We start from the raw sequence: 13,109 nt of genomic DNA on the forward strand, positions 1-13,109 counted from the left end.
TAGAGAGCCCAGAAATTGATGCACAATTTTTTGGCAAAGTTTCAAAGGCAATTTGATGTAGAGAGAATAGTCATTTTAATACACAGTACTGGAACCATGTGAATGAGAGACTTGACCCACTCATTATTTATACAAATACTAATCTTAAATGGGTATTAGAATAAAATAAAAACATAACACTAAAATAGTTCTTCAAGAAAAGATAAGTTTTGTGACCTTGGGCTAAGCAAAAGATTTCCCTGTAGATAGCACGGAAAGAACTTACACCACGAATGAATTAGATAAGTTGGACTTCAGCAAAATTGAAAACTTCTACTATTTGAACGGCAAAAAGTAAATGAAAACATAAGCTACATACTAAGATAAAATATTTTCTACCAATAACAAGGAGGAGAATTAAACAAGACTAAAAATGACACAGAAGATAGAATTAGTGGATGAGGACATCTAAACAGCTGTCATAACTGAGTAATGCAGAAACATGTTAAGTAGAGACATGAAAGACAAAGATTGTAATTTAACTTGTAGAGAGTAAAAACTACCATGTCTGAGATTAAGAATACCACTAGAGGTGATTGACAGGAGATTGGATATTTTAGAAGAGATTAGTGAAGACATAGAAATAATCCACCATAACACCCAGAAAACATTGGAATCAATGTGAGCTAGAAGACAATGGAGAAACACCTATAAAATATCAAAAGAAAAAAGTTCAATTAAAATTTTATACACAGCAAAAATACCTTTTAAAAGCAAAGATCAGACCGGGCATGGTGGCTCACGCCTGTAATCCCAGCACTTTGGGAGGCCGAGGCAGGCAGATCACGAGGTCAGGAGTTGGAGACCAGCCTGACCAAGATGGTGAAACCCCATCTCCACTAAAAAAAAAAAAACACACAAAAATTAGGCAAGAATGTGGCACGTGCCTGTAATCCCAGTTACTCAGGAGGCTGAGGCAGGAGAATTCCTTGAATCCAGGAGGCAGAGTTTGCAGTGAGCCAAGATCACGCCACTGCACCCCAGCCTGAGCAATAGAGCGAGACTCTATCTCAAACAAAACAAAACAAAAAGGTGAAACAAACTTTTTCAGATGTACAAAAGCTGAAAGAATGAATCATTAGCAAACCTGCTTTACGAGAAATGTTAAAGAAGCCCTGCAGACAAAAGCAAAATTATACCACATCAATAAAAGGCCTTGGAAATGGTGATTATGTTGGTGAATTTAGAAAACTTTTTTTTATTACAAACATTTAAAAATAATTGATAGCTTAAAGCAAAAATAATAATAATGTATTTGTCTTATAACATGTAAAACTCATGACAACAATAGCATAAAAAGTATTGAAGAAAACAAATGGAAGATTCTATTATAAGGTGTTATACTATACATGAAGTGGTATAATGTCGATAATATCACTTGAAGGTAGACTAAAAATTAAAGTCTTATTTTTTAAAAACTAAGTTAAATGGCAGTTATGGTTAATAAGCTAACAAAGAAGAGAAAATGAAATTACCAATAATGTTCAATTAATCCAAAACAAATAGCAAAATAATAGATTTAAACTTAATCTTCAATAATCACATTAAATGTAAATGACCTAAATTCCCTTATTAAACGGCAGATATTCTCAGATTGCATTAAAAAATAACAAGACTGATATATAGGCTGCCTACCACCAAACCACCTTAAATATAAATAGTTTAAAAATCAAAGTAGGGGGGATAGATATACCATATTAACACTAATCAAATGAAAGCTGGAGTCAGTATATTAATATAAGACAGTATTATTCAGACCTCATAGAACCAGATCCCAGAAAGATGAAGTTAGCCACTAATGTATTGATTTGCTGTCTTGTGGCAACAAGTGAACCCTAGTTTCTCTTTTAGTTGATGGATTCTGAGTCAGAACTAACTTAGGTGTGGAAACTGAGCACAGGATTACGACTTTTCATAGTGGCTGACTTCATCTTCCTGCTCATCTAATCTCAGTCTCTTGAATATGTGTTTTATGGATCTGTAAAATATTATATAATTATGTGTGTGGTATACATTTCCATCATGCACCTGATAATTAAGTGCTGGCACCCAATCTCTGCTATTCCTGGATCATATCATCCGCATTGGTAGAGGAGATTCCAGTTCTGTAACACCATCACCTTCAAAGTCCCCATCTACAGAACAGTCATTACTAAGCTTGATGCTGGTAAATGAAGCAACTTCCAGATCCTTCCAGGGAACATCGTGAACTGGTTTTTGGCTTCATATAACATGTCTACTTCTGCATACCCACTTTTCTGAGGTTTTTATTATGCTCTGAAGAGTTTACAACATCATTTAGCATGTCTCTGTTTAATGGGAGCTTTCACTTGTTTGAAGTATACAAGAACCACTGCATCGGTGTATTAAAAAACTGATTCCAGCTGGGTGCAGTGGCTCAGGCCTGTAATCCCAGCACTTTGGAAGGCTGAGGTGGGTGGATCATGAGGTCAAGAAATCAAGACCATCCTGTCCAACATGGTGAAACCCCATCTCTACTAAAAATACAAAAGTTAGCTGGGTGTGGTGACGTGCACCTGTAGTCCTAGCTACTCAGGAGGCTGAGGCAGGAGAATGGCTTGAACCCATGAGGCAGAGGTTGCAGTAAGCCAAGATCACGCCACTGCCTGGCAAAAGAGTGAGACTCAGTCTAAAAAGAATAAAAATAAAAACCTGATTCCAAGGGCCTTTGTCAGAGTGTTAAGTCAGAGTTATGGAAAAGTTTCTTCATTAAGCAGCTTTACATTATACTTCCCCTGGTCCAGCACCCTTAGGATTTACTCCCAGGCATACTCTGCCAGTTTCTGCAGTACTTATTAGCCAGGTACTGCCACTCTATTGGCATTAAATCTCCTTTCTCCCTTAGCAGATCCAAGATTTTCCCATGGGGCTATGCTGAGACTTGACATAAGTTATTCCTCTAGTGGCCAAGGTTTTGAGGTTAAGCTCTAAGAAAGGAAAGCATTATTCTATAGGGTACTTTGAAGTCTCTGCATGGTCATAAGGAAGATAGAGCTCCTATATGCTAATGAGGAAGAATGGGTTCCTTCCACAGGCCCACAAGATTCAAAGTAATATTTTCTATCAGGAACTTAACTTTGGCATAGAAAACTTGGCTGGGATGAGAAAGTAGCCTTCTCTTAAATCCTGCCACCTCTTATCATTAACTCACATTTCTATTCTTAAACCATGTTTGCCTATTAATTTTTATTCTTTACTATAAGTTGGTGTTTAATTGACCTAACTTGTCATTCTCTTTCTTCATTAAATCATTGGTACTCAGCAATAATTACCCAGCTTCACAGTCCTAATACCTACTCTCTTACACAGGCTAACACTATCTTTCTGCTTTGTATCATATTCCCATTTACTGTAGGTGAAAGTCTTATAATTTACACCACAACAACCTGCCAGGGACTCCACAACCTTTTCCATACTATTTTTCCGGTGATCATACTGGTAGCAGCTGTCCTAAGGTAGGACTGTCTAAAGGCAGAGCCCTAAACAGCAATTTTTGTATGAGTGATATATTAAGATACCAGTCTCAGGAGATTCTTGTAAGGGAGGAAATGAAACAGGATAGGACAGAGAAAAAGTTAAACAAAGATAGGGTTTCAGAAGATGTCTAGCCTCAGCTTAATCCTATAGGGAGCTCTGGAGCATGCATTGTATCCCAAAGCTTGTCCTTATCAGACATAAGGTAGCTAGCTGGCCTGTTGTACCCCACATCAGTCAATCATTGGTTCTGGGCTGCCTCTGGTGGGGTGGCATATCCTAGCCATTCCAAGCAAAGTGGCTTCTGAAGGCTGAGGTGGTGCTCCCATCAGCCAACAACAATCTTATAAGAGGCAAATGTAAGCTATTATGGTCAGTTGTATAGTTGCAATGTCCTGGTTAACAAGATCTGGGCAGAGCAACAATAGCATCTGCAATAGCCAGGTAGTTAATAATTATATGAAGGTATGTTTATGTTCATTCATTATAAAAATGGAAATTAAAACTCGAGATACCATCTTTTCCATATACATTTGAAAAAAGTGTGTATTTTGCAATTGTTAGGCATAGAATTCTAATTGATGGTTGTTCACATCTATATCTTTTCTGATTTGCTGTCTATTTATCAATTACTGAGGAATGACTTAAAATTTTCAATTATGAGCAGGTACTTTTTATTTGTCTTCATTTCTATCATTTTTGTTTCATGTCCTTTGAAGTTCTGTTATTAGATGCAAACACATTTAGGAATGTAATGCATTCTTAGTGAATTGAACCTTTTATCATTATGAAATCTTTTTGACTCGTAGTATTTCTTGTTTTGAAGTTTACTTTGGTATTAATTGATTAATCGTGTCTCCATAATACATCTTGTACCTCTGTAGTGGTTTTGGTTTTGGTTTTGGTTTTTGAGATGGAGTCTCACTCTGCCACCCAGGCTGGAGTGCACTGGTGCGATCTTGGCTCACTGCAACCTCCACTTCCCGGGTTCAAGCAGTTCTCCTGTCTCAGCCTCCTGAGTAGCTGGGACTACAGGCGTGTGCCACCACGCCCAGCTAACTTTTGTATTTTTAGTAAAGGCGGGGTTTCATCATGTTGGCCAGGCTGGTCTCAAAACTCCTGACCTCAGGTAATCCACCCACTTCGGCCTCCCAAAGGGCTGGAATTACAGGCATGAGCCATCACGCCTAGCCACCTCTATAGTTTTTAGTAATGACTACTTAGGTGGTAAACTTATTAGAAGAAACAGGGAACTAGTTAACCTAAAAATCAGAGCATTAGCTGGGTGTGCCTGCGTGTACCTGTAGTTGTAGCTACTCAGAAAGCTGAGGCAAGAAGGTTGTTTGAGCCCAGGAGTTGGAGGCTGTAGTGCACTATGATTGCACCTGTGAATTGCTTCTGGACTCCATCCTGGGCAGCATAACAAAACACCATCTCTTAAAAACAAAACAAAAAAATCAAGGCATTGGTTTTCTTCAGGAGGAAGGCTGGAACATGGTATTTGGGAGCCTTTTCTGTCACTAGGTTCTGTTTTTTCACGTAGGTGGTAGTAACACAGGAGTCTGCTTTATAATAGTTCTCTAAGAATTTAATTGTATTTGGTGTACTTTCTATGTGTTTTATGCTTCACAATGAAGACTAAAGCAAACAAATAATGTTTATTATGTCATACATATAAAGAATATTTACAAAAATTAACCAGATGCTTTTCACAAAGGAAATTTCAATAAATGTCAAAACTGATATCACTCAAATGGTATTTTCTGAGTAATACACAATTATATTCAAAATCAAACAAAAAAGTAATTTTTAAAACCCCATGTAAGTAGATTATATAATGCAAGTAATGAATTAAAACCTATAGTATTAAATATCATTGAATCTATACTGATTTAAAAAATTGAATAAATAAATTAAGGCGAAAGGACACAGCTTGTCCTTATAGTAAATTCTAATAAATAAACGCAGAAAAATAATGGAAATAGAAAATCACCATTGGTAAATACAGAAATCATTTTTACAGGCAATAATCATCTATGGACGCTAAAATTGAAAAATGATTAAAAAGATTATTTTTTATATATTTCCTTTTAAAAATCTTATCTCAAATATATTCATGAAAGATATGTATTAATTACAAAGGGAAAAATAGTAACTTTACTGTGGAAAAACAGGTAGATGCCACCTTAATTACATGTTCAGAGTTAATATGAACCACTCTCTTGACATCAGGTATCTCCCGATATTATACACGTAACATCATGTTATGTACATAACTTGGGCTTAACATCGCCTTGGCAAAAATGAGTAATTTCAGTCCAAACATGAGAGAATTTCAGACAAAACCAAATTGAGGGACATTCTACAAATTACCTGTCATGCCTTTTAACCTTTCACCTTGGCAAAAATGAGTAATCTCAGTCTAAACATGAGAGAATTTCCGACAAAACCAAATTGAGGGACAGTCTACAAATGAACTAATCAGTGTTCTTCAGGAGTGTCAAGGTCATGGGAAAACAAGGAAAGACTGAGAAACTGCCATTGATTGGTAGGGACTAAAAATACATGATGACTAAAGGCAACCCCTTCTTCCTATACAGACATCTCAGTACAAGGTTTGTCCCTGTGTTAAGACTACGATAACTGTTTTTTAAATCTAGTAGGAGATCCTCTATAAATATACCAAGGGCTTCTCACATTTATCAGTGCCTTATAGCACTGTGGCAAAGACTCCCTTATATGTGCTTGTCATGGACCTTAAGTATGTCAGCATACCATTTCCACTTAATCACAGGTGGTAGTCAGCCAGTTCACTGAGGGGTATCCTGCTGGAGAAACGACACAAGACTACAACAGAGGCACAAGAAATCCATGATGATCAACTGTCAAGAACTTAGTCCTTCATTTGTAAACACGAACATACACGTAAAGATCACCAGACATATGAGGAAGATCAGTAAAATGAAATTAGAAAAATGAATTATTGATTCCAGAGGAAATGTAGATGACACAAGAAGCAAATGGCAATTTTCTTTTTTTTTTTTTTTTTTTTAGATGGAGCTCACTCTGTCACCCAGGCTGGAGTGCAGTGGTGCGATTTTGGCTTACTGCAACCTCTGCCTCCTGAGCTCAAGCAATCGTCCCACCTCAGCCTCCTGAGTAGCTGGGACTACAGGCATCCACCATCACGCCTGACTAATTTTTTTGTGTGTTTTTTGTAGGGACAGGGTTTTGCCGTGTTCCCCAAGGTGGTCTCCAACTCCTGAGCTCAAGCGATTCGCCTGTGCTGGCCTTCCAAAGTTTTGGGGTTATAGGCGTGAGCCACTGCGCCTGGCCAAAAGACAACTTTAAAAACTTTAGTCTGAAGGCTTAGAGAGAGAATCAAGAGGATTGATATCCACCAAAGACAACTAGAAAGATAACAGATTTCCATGCAAAGCAGAAATCAGCAGGAAAGGTTCAAAGGCATGACAGTTAAAACAGAAAATGTAATAGAATTGATAAAGTGACACATCACTGACTGAATAATATGAAAGGAATCCCCTATAACATAGTGCTCTAGAAATACCACATAGGAGTTGAGATGTAGTTACCAACATTTATTTCATTATTCTGTTTTAGAGCATTCCCTTAGGCTTTCTTAGCCATTCCAGTTTGAAAAAGTTGTTTCACACTATTTTTCTACTATCACTCCAGAATTCATAGACCTAGAAACATTAACAATATCCAAAGTATTTAAACTGGGATATAAAATAGTTTTTCTATAGCCATCAATTCTGTTCTTATATTTTCATACAACATTTACTATTGCCTTTTCCAAAGCTGAATGGCTGTTATTTACTTAGGAAAGAAAATATTGTATGAAAATGAGCCCTATAAAAAGTATACCCCTCACTACTATCCTCACTGCAAGTCTCCAGAGTAGCCACTGCTGACAGCTTTCTTTGTATTCTTTTCTGTGCATTGACAACTACATATGCAAAATGTTGAACAAAAATGGGATTGTATTTATTTTTCAGCATCTTGGGTTTTGTTTTGTTTTTTTTACTCAATAATAAAGCATCAGAATCTTTTCATGCCTATGTCTACATATCTGTCTTCTGGGGGTTTTTTTGTTTGGTTGGTTGGTTTGTTTGGTTTTTTTTTGTTTTTTTTTTTTTTTTTTTTTGAGACAGGGTTTCACTCTGTTGACCAGGCTGGAGTGCAGTAGCATCATTATGGCTCACTGCCACCTCGACCTCCCAGGCTCACGCGATCTTCTTTCCTCAGCCTCCCAAGTAGGTAGGACTTACAGGCACGTGCCATCATGCCCAGTTGGTCTGGAACTCCTGGGCTCAAGCAGTCTGCCCAACTCAGCCCCTCAAAGTGCTGGAATTACAAGTGTGAGCCACCGTGCCCAGCCTCTGTCTCATTTTTAACAGCCAGAGTCATGTGCCGTATAATGACATTTTAATCAGTGACAGACCACATATACAACAGTGATTCTATGCATATCATGGAGCTGAAAAATTCCTCTCACCTAGTGATAACGTCATCAATGATTACTCAAATGTTTATGGTGATGCTAGTGTAAACCTACTGTGCTGCCGGTTGTATAAAAGTATAGCGCATACAATTATAACAGTATATAATACTTGATAATAAATGACTATGTTACTGGTTTACGGGTTTATTTTTTTTGTTTCTTTCTTTTTTTGTTTTGAGATAGAGCCTCACTGTGTCACCTAGGCTGCAGTGCAGTGGCATGATCTGCATTCAGATCATAAGGCATTAGATCCTCTTAAGGAGCATGCAACCTAGATCCTTAGCATGTGCAGTTCACAATAGGGTTCACACTCCTATGAGACTCTAATGCTGTGGCTGATCTGACAGGAGGCGGAGCTCAGGCAGAAATGCCTTGCCTGCCACTCACCTCCTGCTGTGTGGCCTGGTTCCTAAAGGGACCAGTGCCAATCTGTGGCCTGGATGTTGGGGACCCCTGCTCTATTATATTTGCGCAATGACAGATTCACCTAACAATGCATTTTTCAGAACATATCCCCATCATAAAGCAATGCATGACTGTACATAGAATTCCACACAATGAATGCATTGTACTTAAACCATTTTCCATTTGATAAACCTGTTTCACTATAGCAATAATTATAATAGTATCTTCAGCTTTCATTCAATCAGTCGTCCGTCTTTTAGCATTACTTTGTTTGCTTTTGATTTGCTGTCCCTGTTCTTAGTATGTTCATCCTTCCTTCCTTCTCCCCTTTCTTTGAAAGTTGTGTTTTTGGTATACCCATTTATTCTTGCTTTTCTTCCTGCTTAATATTCTCAGTTGTGATTCTTGTTGTTACAAACACTTTGAAATTTTAAATTAAATTTAGCTAGAAGTCTTTAAGTTCCAGTGAATGGCTAATGTTTGTAGCAGATGCCTTTCAGCAGAATTTGAGGGTGGTGGGACAACCGGGCATCTGAAGCTTCCAGCATTCTGAGACTGAGGAGGAATAATCAAGATTAACAGAGCAGAACCCTCTTAAATAATACAATCGGGACTTGTAATTGGGCAGTTAACTGAAAAAGTTGGTTATAGCTGTGACTAATAAAATGTTAAGACTTAAGCATTTTACTTTCTTTAAAACATAAAACTGCATTTATTCACCAGTCCTTAGATGTAAAGCTGCCAAGATCTTTTCTTCGAGTTTAGATTGTTGGATGGTGTTCTCAGAGCTCTCACAAATATCACACTCTTAATGCATGATGTATGATTTCCCATTTTGATTTCTTCGGAGAAAGAAACTAAAGACATTTTGAAACAATTTAAATATAGAATACTTTTACATATTGACAGTTGTTCTAATCTTTTTCAATGTCTCATTCACAGGTTAACTTTTAGTGACCTCTTTATTGAGTCCTTTTGAAGCATTCTGCTTAGTTTGTTGCTGTTTTTATAGGCTACAGTTCTTTTGCTGCACTCATATTTTATCAATTTATATATAGTTAATTAGATTTTGTAATAAAAGTAACAAAACAGGCATAAACAGTATTGGAAACAAACACAATTGATCTTTAGTAAGCTTCTACTTAACTAGAGGAACAAGTATCTGGCCATACTAGAGAAGAGATTATTAGCCATGAGCCTTCAGCAAGGTGGATATGTCATGTTTTTAAAGAGCAAAAGGGCCAGGTGCAGTGGCTCATGCCTGTAATCCCAGCACTTTGGGAGGCCGAGGCAGGCGGATCACCTGAGGTCAGAAGTTCAAGACCAGCCTGACCAATAGAGTGAGCCCTGTCTCGACTAAAAATACCAAAATTAGCCAGACATGGTGTTGGGCGCCTGTAGTCCCAACTAGTGGGGAGGCTGAGACAGAAGAATTGCTTGAATCCAGGAGGTGGAGGTTGCAGTGACCCGAGATCATGCCACTGAAGTCCAGCCTGGGCAACAGAGCGAGACTCCATCTTGGGAGAGAAAAAAAAAAAAAAAAAAAAGCAAATAGTGCCAGGCAATAGAGTGAATCACCTATGTGGAGACTGTTTAAGATAATTTTTACTGTACCTTAAGATTAAAGGAGATCAGCAAACTGCACACTGGCAGAACTAGGTGACAAGTAGTCACATAGTTTTCTTGCCTGTTAACACCTGGGTTATTTTCAGGAGTGTATATCATATTTAACTATTTTTTATTGTTATTAGGATGTTGAAGGGAAAATCCATTTTTATCTACCAATACCTGTTTGCATTGTTGGAACATGGCTTGGGTTAAGACTGAATTTAGCCATCCAAAATTGCTTTTTAGTGTGTGCTTAACTGTGAATACTAACGATATATCCCTGCTAATAAGTAGGAAATATTTTATCCCCTCTTTTTAAAATAAATAAGGCTTACCTAAAAAGATCTTAAATCTGCTTTTATTTCCAAAGTATTTTGAGAACTCCATTTGGCAGCAAAATTTAAACCAATAAATACACTGCTTTTTCTTAATATAAATCATTTTTAACCTCTTCCTTCAGTGGTTATGGGATATTGCAGTAAAATGCTGAGATCACCTCTCTGTGTTCTCCAAATACCCCGCTTCCTGGCCGTGCACACTGCCTAAGGGTTCAATAAGCAGGTTAATTCTTCCTTCAGGGTTGGCCTGAGGGTTAAGGTTCCTGATGAGCCAAGTAGAGCTTACGAGTAGGAAGAAAGTGAGTGGAGAAAGTGTGCATGAATGATGGGGGAGAAAAACCACTCCCATGCAGCTGAGGTCACACAATGATCTCTATTCTATTTTACATGTTTTATGCGTTTCTATTTTCTTTTTGATGCTTTGTTTTCAGCTTATCTTATGACTCTGTTATAACACAGCTCTTTCAACATCTGACAAAGGATTGTTAGGAAAACATTTTCCAGTGTTTTCATATAGCTGTTTTGGTGAAAGTTTTGGATTCTATTCTTTTTTGCTTTTTCATTTATCCTGAACCTGTTTCTTATTTTATATTTTTATGAATAAGATGAAATAAGGGAGGGAATAATTGTGATAATATGGAAAAGTTCATTTTTGCTTGATTATATATTTTTCTATGATATCTCCAATAGTAATAATAATGATGATCACCATATCTGTTGGTATTTTATATATTTTACATATTAACCATTATCCCAATTTTAAACTGACTTCACATTTTACTGATTTTCCTGGCAAAATCAGACTCCCTGAGTTTAAGTCTAATAACTTGTCCCATGTTATGTAGGTAGTAAGCAGATGAGTAAAAGTAGAAAGCTAAGACATAAGCCTCTAAGCCAAAGCTTTTTCCTTCTTTCCAGCATTTCTCAATCTATGAATCCTGAAAGGTTGGGATGTCCCCAGATGTCATCTTATAACAAGTTTTTTATTCTTTCAACAAATATTGACTGAGTGCTCATTATGTGTTAGACACTTTTCTGGGCACTTGAGATACATTATGAAAAAAGAAACATGTTGCTGCCCTGAGCTTAAATGAGCTTACAGTGTTGTGGGAATAGGGGAGATAGACAATAAACAAGTAAAGAAGTGAAATACATAATATGTTAGAAGGTGACAAGTGCTGTAAAAAAAGAAAATTCAACAGTTTTAAATTGTGCTTTCATCTTTTTAATTATATTTAACAACGATAATGTGAATAATCTTAGTAACCTTTTATAACAAAATACTCCAGCATGGGCAACAAAGTGAGACTGCCTCTTTGAAAAATTAGCTGAGCATAGTGGCACGGGCCTATAGTCCCAACTACTCAGGAGGCTGAGCTAGAAGGATTGCTTGAGCCCCAGGAGGTCAAGGCTGCAGTGAGCAGTGTTGATGGCTGCATTCCAGAACAATTATTTGGTGTTTTCTCTAGAAACACAATTATTTGATTGTGTTTGGCTAGATAGAGAATACAAAAAATGTCATCATACAATGTAAAACTGAAGGTGCCATAGTGGTTTAAAGAGGATTGATCTGTAACATAGCATATGGTAGTAAAGGCAACATGAACCCAAATGAACACTGCTGTCGTTGGTATCATCTTGAATTTGAAATAGTCATTGTATTGCGGAGACCATATTTCCATATTTTTGTATGTGCATATTTGAAATAATTCCATGGTGCCAAATACCCTGTTCCAAATCCCATCAATCAGATTATATAATGCAAATTGAAATAATAGGAATATTTAAACTTATATTTAAATAAAAGTTCTATAATGTTAACAATGACACTGATACAGTTTGGCTGTGTCTCCACTCAAATCTCATCTTGAATTCCCATGTGTTGTGGTAGGGACCCAGTGGGAGATAATTGAATCATGGGGGCAGTTTCCCCCATACTGTTCTCATGGTAGTGAACGAGATCTGATGGTTTTATCAGGGGTTTCCCCTTTTGCATCTTCTTCATTCTCTCATTTTTTGCTGGCCATCATCCACATAAGATATGACTTGTTCCAACTTGCTTTCCACTATGATTGTAGGCTCCCCCAGCCACTTGGAACTGTAAATCCAATTAAACCTCTTTCTTTTGTAAGTTGCTCAGTCTCAGGTATGTCTTTATCAGCAGCATGAAAATGGACTAATACAGACACCTTATTAAAATAGGCGTTCAAAGATTGTTTCTGAGCAGGACTTTGTTAAATATAAGTCTGATCATACTGTACTATCAAACAAAGCCTTTACATTGTGAAACTATTTTTTAAATAAAGGTTTAACATGTTAAAGTACATAAATCTTTAGTTTTCAACTCAGTGAACATTAGTGCCATTTTATACAATATACTTCTGTAAAGAGGCAGTGTCCACAGTAGTAACATGAAAATTTTAAAACAGTAAATTTAGAAATATAGAACACCAAATAATAAATCTAAGTTTAGACCCATACCTGAAGAAATACCACCTTACATTAAACCTAACATTAGCAATTTTAGTAAAGCAAAATAATTTATATTATTTTTATTTAAATATTGATTTTATAAATTTTAAAAATTTAGTTTTATAGTTATAAGAGCTTAAGAACATGCATTAAAACCTAACTTTATGATTTTATGTTTATATGTTTAAAGTAATATAACATTAAGATTATGCAGAATTTCATTTTAA

This window comes from Macaca nemestrina, chromosome 18, assembly GCF_043159975.1.
Source record: "Macaca nemestrina isolate mMacNem1 chromosome 18, mMacNem.hap1, whole genome shotgun sequence".
Lineage (NCBI taxonomy): Eukaryota > Metazoa > Chordata > Mammalia > Primates > Cercopithecidae > Macaca > Macaca nemestrina.